At 43.2% G+C, this 15,601-nt stretch overlaps 1 protein-coding gene across 2 annotated transcripts in view; it reads right to left on the bottom strand.

The window, feature by feature from the left end:
* The window catches only part of IL1RAPL2 (interleukin 1 receptor accessory protein like 2), a 1,036,854-nt gene that overhangs the window by 509,195 nt on the left and 512,058 nt on the right, over positions 1-15,601 (bottom strand). Inside the window, exon 1 of one of the 2 annotated variants that reach the window (XM_087426517.1) lies at positions 3,564-3,640. The exons of the other annotated variant lie outside the window; for it this stretch is intronic. The gene's annotated coding sequence lies outside the window, so the exon portion shown is untranslated. Of the gene's footprint in view, positions 1-3,563; positions 3,641-15,601 lie in introns of those variants that run through there. 2 annotated transcript variants of the gene reach the window in all.

Consider the following 15,601-nt stretch of genomic DNA (forward strand, 5'->3'; position numbering starts at 1 on the left):
TAATGATTGAGATCCAACTCATCCTCCAAGACCCAGATTCAAAAGCCACTTCTTCTGTCAAACTGCACTTCATTGCCCCATGTGAATTCTTTCCTCTATGGTACTCTCACCATGTGTCTATCTATACATCTCCTTCAAGTTAGATGGATGGCCCATTTACCTTGCATCCCTAGGACAAGGTCCAGTGCATTGCACATAGTAAATCTTTATGGAATGAAATCATATGGGTTTTTTCCCCAAAACACATTTACTAATAATCAAAAATTGTTTGCATTTGTCAAAGACCTTAAGATTCCTCCTGCTGCTACCCACCAGAACAGTGATGTGTCCAAACTCTGATAGGAATGTCAGGGGATAGGCCCCAATGCACAAAATGTGAAATGAATGCCACCTTTCCATTAGCTAGTGTCACTAGAAATAGGAATAACAAAATAAACTCTCTGCCACATCACTGCTCCAGAACTCACAATTCCCTGGTAAGCCAAAATCATCAAGTCTACCACCGAAGCCCTTCCAAATCAGGCCCTACTCTATCAAAACAGCTGCCTACCACTCTCCAAGAGAAATGCCCTGCTCTTGACCGGCTGACCTCCTCCCTCCCTGTCCTACCCACCGCCGTGTGAGAGAGCACTAATGGTGTGCGCCCTTGCCCACTCGGCTCTTTCCTGTCTCCACCCTCATACAATTTATTCCACCTTGCATGCGTCTCCCAACAAAATTCTAGTCATGCCCGAGCTTAGTTTACCTAGGTGTCAAGTTAGAAGTGGCATCCTGGTTTTCCTACCATATTGATTGGCACATTAGTCAAGGTCAGAGACTCCTCATATTTTTCTTTTTCTCTTCTTCTTTTCATTTCTCCTCAAGCATCTCCTGGACCAGACACTTAGTAGGTCTTACTGAATACAGGCTTATATATTCTTATCCCACAAAACCTTGCACAGCTAAGTGCTAGGGGAGTGAACTGCTTTGGTTAATTAATTTTCACCGGCTGGAGCTTTACCTTTGGATTGTCAAAAATCTTTTCTAAAAAGTCCAAATCCACTTTGCCTTAGTAAGTAGAGAATCGTGATGAGAATGAAATCCTTCTAGACTGACTGAGGATTTGTCAAGGATTTGTTGAGGATGACCTCAAGGTCATCACCCTAGACCTCAGTGACAAGGCAGTGTAAGAAAAGGGCATGGCAGCATGAAAAGGGCATAGAGCTAGCTGGAGATCAGAAACCCTGGGTTCTCATTCCACCTCTGCCTCCCTAAGAAGATACATAACTTTGGGAAAGTCAGTTTCTACTCCCCCCACAAATGGAGGCATGAAATTAGACAAGCTCTAACCCTGCACCAATTAAACAGATTATCCTATGGTCGGTGAGATCTTTGGTCAAGAAGATGAGCTGCATATGTGCTAAATTGGAAAATCTCCCCCTGGCAATCTTCTTTTTGATTTTTTTTCTTAATTTCAAAGTTATGGAGAACTCTAAAGAATGATATTATAAACTCCCATGATTTCACCATCCAAATTTAATAATGTTAACTTTTTCCAATTTGCTTGCAGTAGCTTTGTTTTATTAAAGAAATAAAGCATTGCAGATATAGCTAATGTCCCCTTTAACCACCATACACTGTTTCATCCTTACCTCAAATCCCTGCCTAGAGGTAACCATTATTCCTTCCAACTTTTAGACTCTTACTTACATAGGTAGGTACCTCGAGGAAAAATTATTGTAGTGAATAAAAGTTGGTCTCACAATGAGGAGTATAGGTGGGAATAAAAGCTGGTTAACTGAGGGCTCTCGTGAGGTGGGTTCCAGTCAACTGAGGTCTCAGAGCGTGTACTCAGAGGCATGCACACACCCCACATACACGCACCCTGCAGCTCTCACACCCAGAGCCCTAGTGCCGCCAAACCTCAGAGTCCACACGGGCTTTCTGCCCGAAGTGAGTTGTTTCCATGCCATGTGCTGCTACACAGATTTCTGGATGAGACCTCTGGTACTATCGGAGTTCTGCTCTGTGATGGGGTGAGTTCTGATTCACGGCAGAGACAGAAGTGTTACTCATCAAGTAGCCAAGCTCTAAAAGCTACAAGCACGGGGCAGGGCCCACATCTTCTACTCTACACTTGGCTGCCCCTATTTCAAATCAAATTCTGGGTCAACTAGAATATATAAACTCCAAAGTAAGTGCTGGTTAGGTCTTAGTCTTCTTTTTTAGATAACATATTTCCCTCTCCATTTGCAAGTTTAGCACACCATTCAGCTCCATAAACCCCTCCTCTTGCTGAGCTAACCAAATAATGGAAGCCCTCGCTGGGCTCTGACTGTCAAGGGGCTGTGAGGATTAAATACATCAGTGCGCTTCAAGTGCTTAGAAGGGTGCCCGGCACAGAGACAATGCTCAATAAGTCTTTTCAATGACTACCACTACTTCTATTAACTATATATCTATTTTGTTAATTCTTCTACTGTACTTCTCAAGCCTTTACATATGACAATACATATTATTTCAATAGAAATTATTTGTCTTTTATATCATCTTTATATTAACATTAGGTCATTATATTTTTTTCAAAGTTGAGGCATAGGTATGTCATCTTGCCTATAAATTTAGTTTCAGGACAGCAAAGGGCCATTATGAAATATTTTAACATGATATATGTTTTCATATTAATTGTATATAATAGTATAGAGTAATATGTATGTTACTCTATACTATTATAATATCTATACTTAGTATATGTTATATTATACTATAATAACTATATATTATAATTACTATTATATTATAATTACTACTATATTATATTATAACTATTATAATCTTATTAAAGATGGTTTATGATATTTATACTTTATAAATTATACATACATCTGCTCTACTACAAATTGCATATCATACTTATAATTTATAAATTTGCATATATTTATAAAATGTTTTTATTTTATATTTATGTAATCATATAATGGATATCCATAATATAAATTGTTATAACTAAAGATTTATAATTATATTTATAAGTTAACTGTAATAGGTTGAATCATATGAAATTGCTGTTTTTATGTCAAAAAGGTCAAATATTGACAATTTCATGATTCATCCTAATATGTATCTTATATAAAATTTCAAAAATGTATATAAACATTTGTTATATAAGGTTGTAACTATCCTAAAAAGGGAGAGTAGAGTCAAACAGGGGTGAGAACTGCTGTTAGTAAATATTTTTATTATTTGTCAACACAAATTGGTCTGTGTTAGGGCCCTTCAGAGAGTTCATAAAACCAGCAGAGCTTCTTCTAGCCTCCAGGCCTTTGCAATGGCTATGCCCTATGCCTAGCACACTGTTCCCTCAGATAGCCACATGGTTCACCGGCTGCCAATCTCCTTCACTTATCTGTTCAAATAAGCTGGGGGTGAGGGGAATTGACTGGTTCCAGGACTGATTGGACAAAGGGATGGGTGGCTTGATAATCTCTACTGACTCATATTTTCTCCAGACTCACCTCCCAGACCCTGGATCACTTCCCTCCCTTCCTCCATCCTCCAAGCGCATCCGATCCCCATCTACTCACAAGGTGCACGTGGTCCGCACCGTGAAGCCCAGCCTCATTCAGGTGGGTGTGGAGGAAGAGCCGGTAATGGACGGGAAGCAGTTTCTCCCCTCTGCGTCAGCTCCGCCCAGTCTCCTCCCCCGCTCCTCTTCTCCTGGACTGACCCCTGTGCCCCGCCCCAGGGCAGCCATGGGGTACCTGGGAGTGCCAGTTGCCTGCGTGGCCTGGAGAAAGAAATGTCTACGCCGCTGGCGCCATCGAGCACCACTCCTCAGCGACCGCTAGAGGGCAGCACGTTCCAGGGAGAGCATTGAGAGGGGCGCCTTTGGCTGCGGGGACGCCGGCTGGGCCCCGGAAGCCGGTGCCGGGGCCTGGGGGTGACTGGGATATGCGGCACAGCGAGGGTAGGTACCTGTAGCACCGACGTGGCCGTGATGGGGGTGCTACAAGGTGCCACCCATTGTGGTGCTGGCCCTGGCCTTCTCCTCCAGGGAAATGGCCACATTCAGAGCGCTTCCTGGATATAGCCTGCATCTGCGTAGTGTTAGTGCCATAATCATAGTTTCACTACTCAGGATGCTGGTCTCGCCTTGTCCCCTCTGGGAAATGGGTATGGTTCCAGGACATTCCATAATGTTACTATGTGCATTTAGGTTAACGTTAGAGGATCAATATGTGTCACTGTACACAGGTACTGATTGTCCCCACTGTAAAAGGGGCATAATTATATCCATAATAATATTACTTGCAGTTATGGTAATATTGTAAGCTTTTAATATTAGTTAACCAGGAAGCACCATCAGAAGGCTTGTGTCATGCTTTACCTTTTATTAATTGGGGATAACTACTGTGCATCCATTATTATTGTCTTTACATTATTATTGTTTATTATTTATTTCAACTTTGTAGTATCCATTATGATAATTAAGGTCGTAATTAAATGCTATCATTAATCATTATTATCATGAGTACCACAATTGTATTATTAACTATTATTATGCATGCCATAATCATATTAATTACAAGTATTATAGTAAGTGCAATAGTTTTAATAATTTACTAATAAATGTAATTAATAAGAAATTAATTCCATACTGGTAAGAAACCCTGGTGTTAACCTTTTCATCTCATCAGAATCAGGATAACTGAAGCAAAGCATTATACAGTTACTTGCATTATTGTGATATATAAAAAAACTATAGTAACTACTACTCCTGGTAATGCTGGTGTGGTATTTTCCCCTCTGGGAAATGGCATAATTATATCACATGGTTAATGTTATTATTATTATTATTACTAATACTACTACTAATGTTATTTTAGCACCTATCCTAATGATGGATACCAATATAAGAATAATGGTGTTACCTGTTCCTGCCTATGACATGGAGATGATTTTGGAATACGGATAATTTACATGATATTGATATTATAATCATAATTAATACCACTCCTGATAACTTGGCATGCGTCTGTAAAATGGACATAATTATAAGGCATCACTGGTATTATTATTATATGTATTTATGTTAATAAATACTTTATAGTTGCAATTAATGCTACTATAAAGAATGAGTGTTTCTTGTAAAATGGGGAGAAATTCACACCTCACAGGGTTTTTGTCAGGTTTAAATGAGGAAGAACCTGGTACATAGTAGTAATGATGATAAGAATAGGAGAGTTTCTTAACTGCTTACGGTATATCAGGCACTGCTTTAAGCGCTTCACATGCACTGACTCATCTAATCTTCACAACAACCTTCTAGGTGAGACAGGCATTACAGATATCCCCAGTTTACATCTAAGCACACTGCGACTCAGAGAAAAACCTCTTGCCCGAGGACCCACAGCCGGTTTGAGTCCAGGTTGCATTCTCTTAACCATTACTATTCTCTTGGGTATTAATGGGAATAATTGTCACATGTGACTAATATTTTTATCCAAGTTATTATCTTATTATTATGATGTACCAGAGAATAATGAGGGTTTCCTTCTTTTTCGTCATAAAATGGTCACAGGCACAGGCAGTGGCTGGCGTTAGAGGTGCTGATGGTGGGGAGCCAGGCAGGGTGGGGTGACCAGTGTAGGAGTGGGAGGATGAATCTCGCCCTCCTGATGTTGTCAGGAGATTCACTTGAAGTAGCTCAGGCCAAAAGCACCTGGTAGAGCGTTGGTACACAATAAATGCTTCTCAAATATTCGTTAATCCTTCATTATGGCGCTTAGCTTCTTGAAAGCCCAGGTAAAAAGAGTAAGAACATTTTAAAAAGGAAAAATGCAAAGAAAGATACTATTCCTGGTGCTCAGTGAGTGCTGGTTTCTCTGCATCTGTGACACCACCCTCTCCACCTTTATCCACCTGCCCTGCCCTCCCTGCTCAAAGGAAGACATATCATGTCAGCAGCCTGTTGTTTACAGCTGTTTATGCGGCTAGTATTTGACATCACACAGTGGTGCAAGGCTTCCAGCCTGCATGGGTCCAATATATACTTGGATAAGGTCCAGCTCAATTGATATGGCCTGGAACACTGTGGAGGGAATGGAGTGAGTCTCCATTCCCTGGGAGGATGAAGGGATGCATGACAATGGTGTCTGGGTGAATGAGGCACTGAGAGAAGGAACAGGGGAGATTTGTTAATGGGATAAAGGTTTGTCAACCCATCATAGGAAGGAATTGGAGGCAAGAGTTCCTTCTAGGAGTGGTGAGAGGTTGAAGGGGAGACTTAAAAATGAGATTGGTTAGAAGTCTGTTTAAGAAGCAGTTAGAACCCCAGGTATACCACCCCAACACCAGTTTCCACATATGGGTAGAAAGCTGGATGAAAGATCTCTAGAGGGTAAAACAGAGAGGGTATGGTTTACCTGGGCATGCCTACCCTGGCCAGGCCACAGTTTCCTGTTACTGATTATTTATCTACCACCGAGCTTAGGTATTTTGCAGAACATTTGAGAGTGATACAGCCCAGACTGACAGAGTTAGAGCCATTGGGACAAGGACCCCCAGATTGAGAGTCCCTTCTCTCCAAGACCATGGAGGCTTGATCACCCCATTCCCCTCCTGCAAGCCCCCTCGAAAACTAGTTAGATGCCAGAGACCGCATTTTCCTGCTGGCCTCTGCTTTGCTTCTGGCTTTGTCTCAAACCACTCCTGAGCATGCCTGCAGTTGCTACCCACCATATCTCTAGGCCATTCACTGTGACTCAGACTTGGGTAAGCCTGGACACCAGATATGTCCCTACCATGTAGGTCTCACCATGCAATTCCAGAGGGGCAAGTAATGCCACTATTTAGATGGCTGGGTGGGGAGGAGGGCTCTTCACACTCTTTTTAGGAGACTTGGAGAAAGGGGAATGTCAAGTCCCAGAACCCTAGGGGCCTTCCTGACCCATTTCTCCCCACTCCATCCTCCCCTCCAGTCATTGTAGCTCAATTTCTGGAGCCCATCAACATCACTAGATCATAAGTTAAGAGATAACTGTTGCCAGGGTATGCGTATCATCTTTTCCTCACACCCATCTCCCCAACCAAAACATAAGCTCCTGGACCCTGCTTTGTCTGAGGATGAGGGATGGGTCTTTGGAGCCTGATGTTCCTAGTGAACTACTAACTCCCTGCCCCCCAAACCCCATAAACACTCTTGTAGTAGACAGAAATCCTACGATGACCCCCCCAAAGATGCCCCATCCTCATCCCCAGAACCTGAGAATATGATGAAATATCACTTCCGTGATAATATTATGTCACAGTTGGCCATAAAATACGGAGATTATTCAGGTGGACCTGACCTAATCACATGGTGCTGAAAAGCAGAGAGCTTTCTCCAGCTGCAGAAGAAAGGGAAGTCAGAGAAAGTTGAAGTCTGAGAAGCACAAGACACAGGATGGCTGGCTTTGAAGATGGAGGGGCCCACTTGAGAAAAAATGCAAGCAGCCTCAAGGGACAGAGAGTGGCTCCCAGCTGACAACCAGCAAGGCAACGGGCACCTCAGCCCTCCAGCTGACAAGAACTGGATTCTACCAACACCTTGAGTGAGCATGGAAGGGAAATCTTCCCCAGAGCCTCCAGCCAAGAGCCCAGCCCAGCTGACACTTGATTTTGGCCTTGTGAGACCTTAAGCAGAAAACTCAGGTGAGCCCACCTGGATTTCTGATTTACCAAACAGTGAGCTGATAAACAGGTGTTGTGTTAAGCTGCTTAATTTGTGGTAATCTGTGGTGGCAGAGAGAGAAAACTAATATAACTTCTTAATCCCCACCCCTTTCCTTTTCCCGTCACAGATTATCAGGGCTCTGAGGAGGCTTCACAAATCAATTCCTCTCCTCGTCCCTCCAGGAGGAGGACTGGTTTTGTCCATAAGATAATGTTCCCAGCCTTTTGCCCTTGCTGCCTTTACTCCACTCAAATTCTTTGCCCTCAGGCCTTCCACACATGCGATTTGTCCACCGAGTTTCCCCAGCTGTCCTCCCAGGACTGCCAAGCACAGCTGATTCTCTCCTCACCCCAGGGCACCCTGGTCTTCTGGTGCTGATGGTTGGCGGACCTCAGGGGTGTCTTTGTCCACGGACACACTGTGCTGACCCTCTTGGCATGGTCTCTGCCCCTCTCCAGGGTCTTTGAGGGTTGAGGATATGCAATTCTAAAAAATCCAATATGGTGGACTTCTGTTCGAGCTTAGCTGAGGCAGAGCCTGCTGGAAAGATGTGACAGTTCTGTGAATGTGCCCTCTCCAGGTGTTCCTGCAGCCTCGGGGGCTGCTTCCTGTGACTTGCAGCTGTCCCTGGTCCCTCTGCCTCTCTTCGGGTCCCTGTTGCTTTTCTCTTTTGAGGATAGGGGAGAAGGACAGGAGGTGGGAGGGCAAGTTCTGTGCCCCTTCCACCCACCGGTGCTGCTTTGCCTCTCTTGCCCAACCTCCTTCTCCAAAGCCAGTGACACATGGTGGCTGTGAGTGGATATTCCCATGAACCACTCCATTAGCTAAACAATGCCACATACTTCAGCTGTCTAACCCAAGAGGCCTGGGAAATGTGACAAGATCCTCATAGATCCCAGGTGTCAGCTTCACACCTGACTACCAACTCACCATGACTTGCTCCCTTTCCAAAGATGATCATCTTCCCTAAGATCCTCAGCCTTCCCAAGACCATCAACTCCTGGCTGTTCCAATGTGCTGGTGAGATTCTGTTTATTGAGCTGGTTGCTTAATCACAGGTGTGTTCACTTCAGAAAATTCCTTAAGCTGTACATTTAAAATATGCACACTTTTCTGTACATGTTATTGCCACATCTGAGATGTTATTTTACCCCACTTACAAGCTAATAAGTTAGCCTGTTACTGTTTCATGGATGCCGGTAAAAAAATAAGACTTCTGGGTCAGAAACAAGGGATATTACTACTTGTGGGGCAGCAAGCAGCATGAACATCAGCATATTTGCGTAGCTTCCCCTTGTCCCTCAAGTCCCACAGGAATGACACAGAGCAGTCCAGGTGGCTGTTGTGCATCAGAGTCGAGGAACACTGAGCTTGGGGAACCCACCAATTCGTAGCAAGCAGTAAGAAAGCCCGCTCTTTGTCCTGAGGGAGACAATACCTTATCCCTCAAGGTTGCACGCTGCATACAGAACCCTGAGAAATGGCCCAGGTAAAGAACGGTCAGGGCCTTGCATTCTTGGCACACCCAGTAAGATGTGTAGGAGCACAAGAACCTCCCCCAACAGTTACACTTCAATAAAATTTACCAAAAAAAAATATACCCTGACAACAGCCCCCACCATTGACAAATCTTGCCCCTCCTCTCAACTCCTCATTCACTTCTTCCCTCTCTCTTGCGTCCACTACCCACACTCTCGGTGCTATTCCTTTTCCAAACTGCTCTCTCTATCCTCACCCCATCCAGAGCATGAATTCTAAGCCAGAGAAGAGGCTGGATTCAGAGAGATCTGGGATTTGACTCTGTCACATTGTCTGGAAAGACTTCCTGAAGCATGAATCACCTGCAGTGTTGGTGGTGGCCAGGGAGGGGCATTCCCTGTCCACCCTGCACTAGCCTCCACCCTTTGGGGTCTGTGTGTTCCAGGCAGACATCAGCAGGTCGGAAGGCCATGTGGGCTGGTGTGGACATTAGAGGGAGTGTGCTCAACAGGGTCTGCCCTGTTCTGACAATTTTAGTTAGCACTGAGCTGAGCAGGCTTGCAGCCTAAACAAGAACAAACGGGGAAATCAGGACCACTGTCCCCAGATATGCTCCATGACATATGATGGAGGTTAGATCACCTTCTTCCACAGACCCCCAAAATACAGCGCAGTGGAAAAAGACTACCCGTCAAAATACAAATTTAGCCTTGTCCTCCATGCTTCAGGGGGATAAGGGGTGAAGGGACAAAGGGAGGATGGGGAACAAGCCTAGCCTGGGGGGAGCCCTATCGCCTCCGCCACCAGCCATGAGCCCTACCTTCTTCCTGACTTCTGCAATCCTGTTCCCTCCATGCCTGTCTATGACCATCGTTAGTGATACGCGTGTCTTCTGCATTCACATCCACAGAATTCGTGCTGCACATCAGATGTGGGTGCTTCCAGAGAACCTTTCCCCAGGAACCTCTTCTCACCGTGGGCCCCAGAGGTCTCTGTCACAGGCTCTGTAGGAACAGTCTGCAGATACCTGCTGGGAGTGTGGTCTGCCTTCAGAGATACCACAGCCCTCGTGGTCACTTGGGGCCAATCTGTTTGAATTCCAAGGTCAAAAGGGTAAATTCCCAGGAGATTTGAATGTCCTTTCTTCAGCACAGGAAGGGCCTGAGAGAGGGCCTTAGACCCCCTCTGATACCTGAAGTTTCTTCTTTAACTCCTCCTGTCTCTTTTATCTCAGCCAGTTGTTGCTGGCTCAACAACTCTTAAAGGAATATGAACTTAACATCTCCAGGGTAAGTCTGCCATGCTCTCCCCCTGCCTGTCACCTTGCGAAATGGAGGACTCCAAGCCCAGGCTCAAGTCTCTGGCTGTGCCTTGTTTAATGCTGTGTGACTTCTGGCCAGTGTCTGGACTTCTCTGAACCCTACTTCAAAAAAAATGATTAAAGGATCAGGTCTTTATCCAAACCCTCACAAAGGCCAGGTCTTATTGGACCCTTCACACTACTCTTTGCCTAATTCCAACAAATTCTCAAATGGAATGAGATACTAGAAAAGTCTAGAAAAGAAATTTCTAGAAAGGCAGTACAGCATAGGGTTAAGGATTTGGGCCCTGGAACTAGGTCCAGTTACCACTCCTGCAATGCTGTAGCTCAGTTTCCTTGGGGAAGTCATTTTAAGGTCTCCGTCCTTCAGTTTCCATATCAACAAAGCAGAAATAATATCTGTGCCTACTTCCTAGGGTCATTATGAGGATTTGATGTTGAATACATTTCAGGCATTTAGAACACACACTATCTAACATCTAGTAAGCACTTAATAAGTATTAGTTATTGTTAATAGTAGTGATAGTAAATACAATTTGATTTATAACTTTAGCAGTGATAATTCATCAGTAACATAACTTATGATATTGGAAATAATGTTTAACATTAGGAATGATAATTTATATTGTTAGAAATAATGTATAATACCGTAGTGATAATTCAGTTCACACTGGCAACAATAATTTAACTCGTTATTCTGATAATCACCCCTCGTTTGTAATTTTTTTCCTGTTATCATGACATTTGCACACTGCTTTCCAAATGACAAATACAAAGATTCAAGACTCTTTCCCTTTGTTATACATCTCTTTGGATGGGTTCATTCTTAGCAAGCTGCATGGAAACTTTTTGTAACAGGGCAGAAGCTTTGGCTACATGTTTTTTTATCCTTTATGACACTGACTTCCATATTATGAGGTGGCTGGGAGAGGGGACCTGAAGTGGACACCTCGTTGGTGCCTGCTGACTTTCAAAGCTGCAGCATACAAAGCCTGTTACTCTTCCTGACTGTGCCTGGGTACCAGCTCAGTTTTTTAGAGGAATAGCAGAACCCACCCCCCCCACCCCCCACCACTGCCATCTACCAGGTCTTTTCAGTTTGAGGGGCACTGAAAGGCTTCCCAACTGAAGGGATTTACCTGGGTTTACTTCCTTTGTGTCACCTTTTAGAGTCTTTGGGAAGTTTTACTGAATTAGAATGTCTTGCTCTGTAGGAGGAATGACAAACCTCCTAGCAGAAATGGTAGTATTATATATGAGCATGGATTCCTTTATCTGATTAACCCATTGCTCCCTATCCTCACCCAACACAAACCTATTGAGAAAATGGGACCCTGGATGGATAGTTTTGATTAAGTAGAGATGGGAAAAGGAAAAAGGGAAGGGGTACTTGACCCTTACGTGTTCTCTGGCCCTTAGTAATCATGTCATTCACCAAAGAGTGGCATGAAGTTTAGATGGTATAGTTAAAAGAGTACAACACTTGAGGATATCTGGGTTTAATCCAATTTTATTATCTGTAAAGTGGAGATACTAGCCCTACTTACTGTATAGAGTAGTTGTAAATATCGAGGAAGGGAACCTGAAGGGAGGGATCTTTGGTTAAGTTCTTACCACATGTCAGACATCATGCTAGGTGATTGTGATAGTTAATTTTATGTGTCAACTTGACTGGGCCATGGAGTGCCCAGACATTTGGTCAAACATTATTTTGGGTGTGTCTGTGAGGGTGTTTCTGGATGAGATTAGCATTTGCATCAGTCGAATGAGTAAAGAAAATTGCCCTCTCTCATGCGGGTGGACCTCATCCAATCAGTTGAAGGCCTGAATAGAATAAAAAAGCTGACCTTTCCCTGAGTAAGAGAGAATCTCCGCTTGCCTGACTGCTTTGAGCTGGGACATTGTTTTTTTCTTGCCTTTGGACTCAAACTGAAACGTCAGCTCTTCCTGGGTCGAGCCTGCCGGCAATTGGACTGGAACTTACACCATTGGCTCTCTTGGGTCTCCAGCTTGCTGACTGCTGATATTGGGACTTGTCAGTCTCCATAATCGCATGAGCCAATTCCTTATAATAAATGTCTTTATATATGTAGGGACAGTCTGGGGATACATAGATAAGTAGATAGATATTCTCTGGAGAACCCTAATACAGTGACTTATGTACATTATCTCATTTAATCTTCACCAAAACCCTAGCAAATAAATATGATTAGTCCCACATTATAGATGAGGACACTGAAGTCCACAGAAGTTAAATTGTACTGTCTAAATTTTCACATATCTTTGTACACATAGAAAATGATAAAATTTTGTTTGCTCATTGGGATAAAATGATAAGGTTTCTAGCAGCTCTAAGTAACTGGCAATCCCAAGCCTCATGGGCCACCTAAGAGCTGAGGGATCAATATGTTGGCACCCCTGTAGCCTATTTGTGGCACACTGGTTAGGAAACTTGGGATTAAATTACTTGGCCATGGTCACATGTTTTTTAGAGGAGGAGAAGAAGAAACATGTTAAGAATTTAGGAATTTGAATTAGACATACCTATGTTTGAATTCAGGATCTGCTATTGCTTGTGGTTATATGACTTTGGGCAATTAGGGTAACCTCTCTGTGCCTCAGTTTCCCCATCTATAAAACACGATTATAATGGTACCTTTTTCCTGGGTCATTAGAGAATGAAATGTAAATTATATAAAGCACCTAGCATAGATCTTGTGCCTAGTAAACAGTCTATACATACTAACACTATCACTACTAACACTAATAATAAAGTGCCAAAACAGTGTCTTTACTCCAAAGTGCATGTTCTTTCACTGCCTTTCCTGAAGATACACTTCCACAGCTTTACAGTTTTGCCATGAAGCTGCCCCACTTCTATTGCAGGCAAGGCTGTTCTGGAAGCTGCTATGTTGGTGTGTGTGTTTGTGTCGAGGGGGTGGGGTAGGGCGGTGCCATGCTCTCTCAGTTATGTCTACAACCGTTCCAAAGCTGTTTTCACAGAATCATGTTTGTTTGTCGTCTCCTGTCAAAGTGACTGACCAGTAGACTCATGGAATCAACCAAATCGAGCAGATGCTTTGCCGTCATTAGCGACAGTCCGAAAATGTGATGTTACAGCTGGAGCATGTCCATGAGAAGAGGGTCTGAAGGAGGAAAAATAAAACTGACCGAATACAAGTAATATTTATGTCCTGAAAATTTTGTTTCAGCCCATATAGCTGGCTCACAGAGTTAGGGAGTCATTCCTTAGGAAGAAGCCCCTTGTTGAGGGGGGGCAGGCAGCAAAATCATTGGTCATAAATGATAAATACTCACACCTCTTCATCACACAGTGCTGGACCAACCCTTCCCCCACCTCATCTGAATGTCAGAGTTCAAATAGCTATCTCACTGCTTCAGTCCATGATCTGGGACTCATTGATTGTAGGTTCAGACAACAGGTGACAGAAGTTGGAGCACTAAACCCAGCTTGCCTAGTTATCTAGTTGAAGAAAGGCAAGATCAAATCCCACAGAGTAGTAATGATGTCAAATAGAAATGGACAGAAGTAAGATAATAACTTATAATGAGGCTTGTAACATTTGATGGCATTGTTAAAAATGGTCTTACAGTGAGTTTGGACTAAGTCTTCATTATAAAAGAGCTGTCAATCAAATAGAAGATTCCTCCTCACTCCCCATTAAAAGCGTCATCAAGAAGGCTTCTCTTGTGTAAGTGTACAGTCTCAGATCTAGGTCAGCCTGTCTCAGTCTATGTGAAGCAGAGATGTTCTTCTTACTGTGCTGTCAGTCATCCTGGTTCATGTGCTTTCTGATTAATCTGGAATCTGGCAAATTCTCAAAATCATCTCTCCAAGTGTCTAGAATTGTTGGCACGACTCACGTAAACAGTAATCTTTACTATACATATTAAAGATCCTGTTCTTATTATCTTTAAACTAAATCAGAGTATAGGGTTGTTGCTCTGGTCTCTAATGCATAACCAGTAAAATAAAAGATTATCAGGAACTAAGACCAGATGCCTGCCCCCCTCTAGAGACCAGTCCCTATATAACTGGCCTGTAGTCTTTGTTCTGTAAGATGGTTCTTTTGGACATTAGTTCTCCCATCTTCTGATCTGCTAGCTTATCACTTAATAAATGCCCTTTCTCTCCTACCACCTTGCATCTTGACTGTTGGCTTGTCTTGCAGCGAGTAGAACTCCCTTCTTTTGGCAGTAACACAATGAATGGGATGGCACACAGATAGCTCCATGATTAAGAAGTCTTGCCACTTTTTTTTTTCTTTTGCGATTTTGCTAGGATTTCACTTTTGGAATACGGGATGGTGTCATTCTTTGATTATTTTCCCAAGGCTTAAAGTGATAGTAAAGACAGAAACTCCTGGCATTTGAAAATGGAGCTAAGCTTGCATACTTTCCCCCAAGTAGCACAGTAGATACCGCATATGCAAAAAGAAAGGGCCAGCTGCAGCCACTAGCCTTTGCCTCTTCCAGGTATATGAGGCTAAATGGAGCTTGGTGGGTTGGGATGTTAAGTGCTTTTGGTGGAGGAAGGCATTTCAGCTCTCCATTTCTTTATTTCATTTATTCATTCATTCACTCATTCATTTTTCAATAAGCATTTATTGAACACCTATGTGTCAGGCATTAGAGTAGGCCCTGGGGCTACATTGTCAAGTAATACATGGCCCTTGCCCTCAGGAAGCTTATAGTCTAGTGAGATTATTAAATAAACAGTTATGGTGAAAATGATATTAATAAGTAACACAAAGTGCTTACCATGTGCCAGGCACTATTCTAAGCATTTTACATATATTAACTCATTTAATCCTCACAACAGCCCCTTGAGATAGGTTCTATTATTATTATTTCCTCAATTTATAGACAAGGACCCTGAGGGTTAAATAACCTGCCCAAAGCCACATTGCTGATAAGTGTGAGAGCCAATACTCAAATCCAGGGGAACTGTTCCTGAGGCCATGCTTTTAACCATTGAGCATACTACCTCTTCAATGTGATGCTGCAGAGGAAAGAAGTGTCATGGGAGCTGCTAAACCAGACTAGGAGGTCAAGGAGGGCTTTGCACAGAAGGTGACCCTTAAACT

This window comes from Ceratotherium simum, chromosome X (assembly GCF_057802395.1).
Source record: "Ceratotherium simum simum isolate JZ-2026a chromosome X, ASM5780239v1, whole genome shotgun sequence".
Classification (NCBI taxonomy): Eukaryota; Metazoa; Chordata; class Mammalia; order Perissodactyla; family Rhinocerotidae; genus Ceratotherium; species Ceratotherium simum.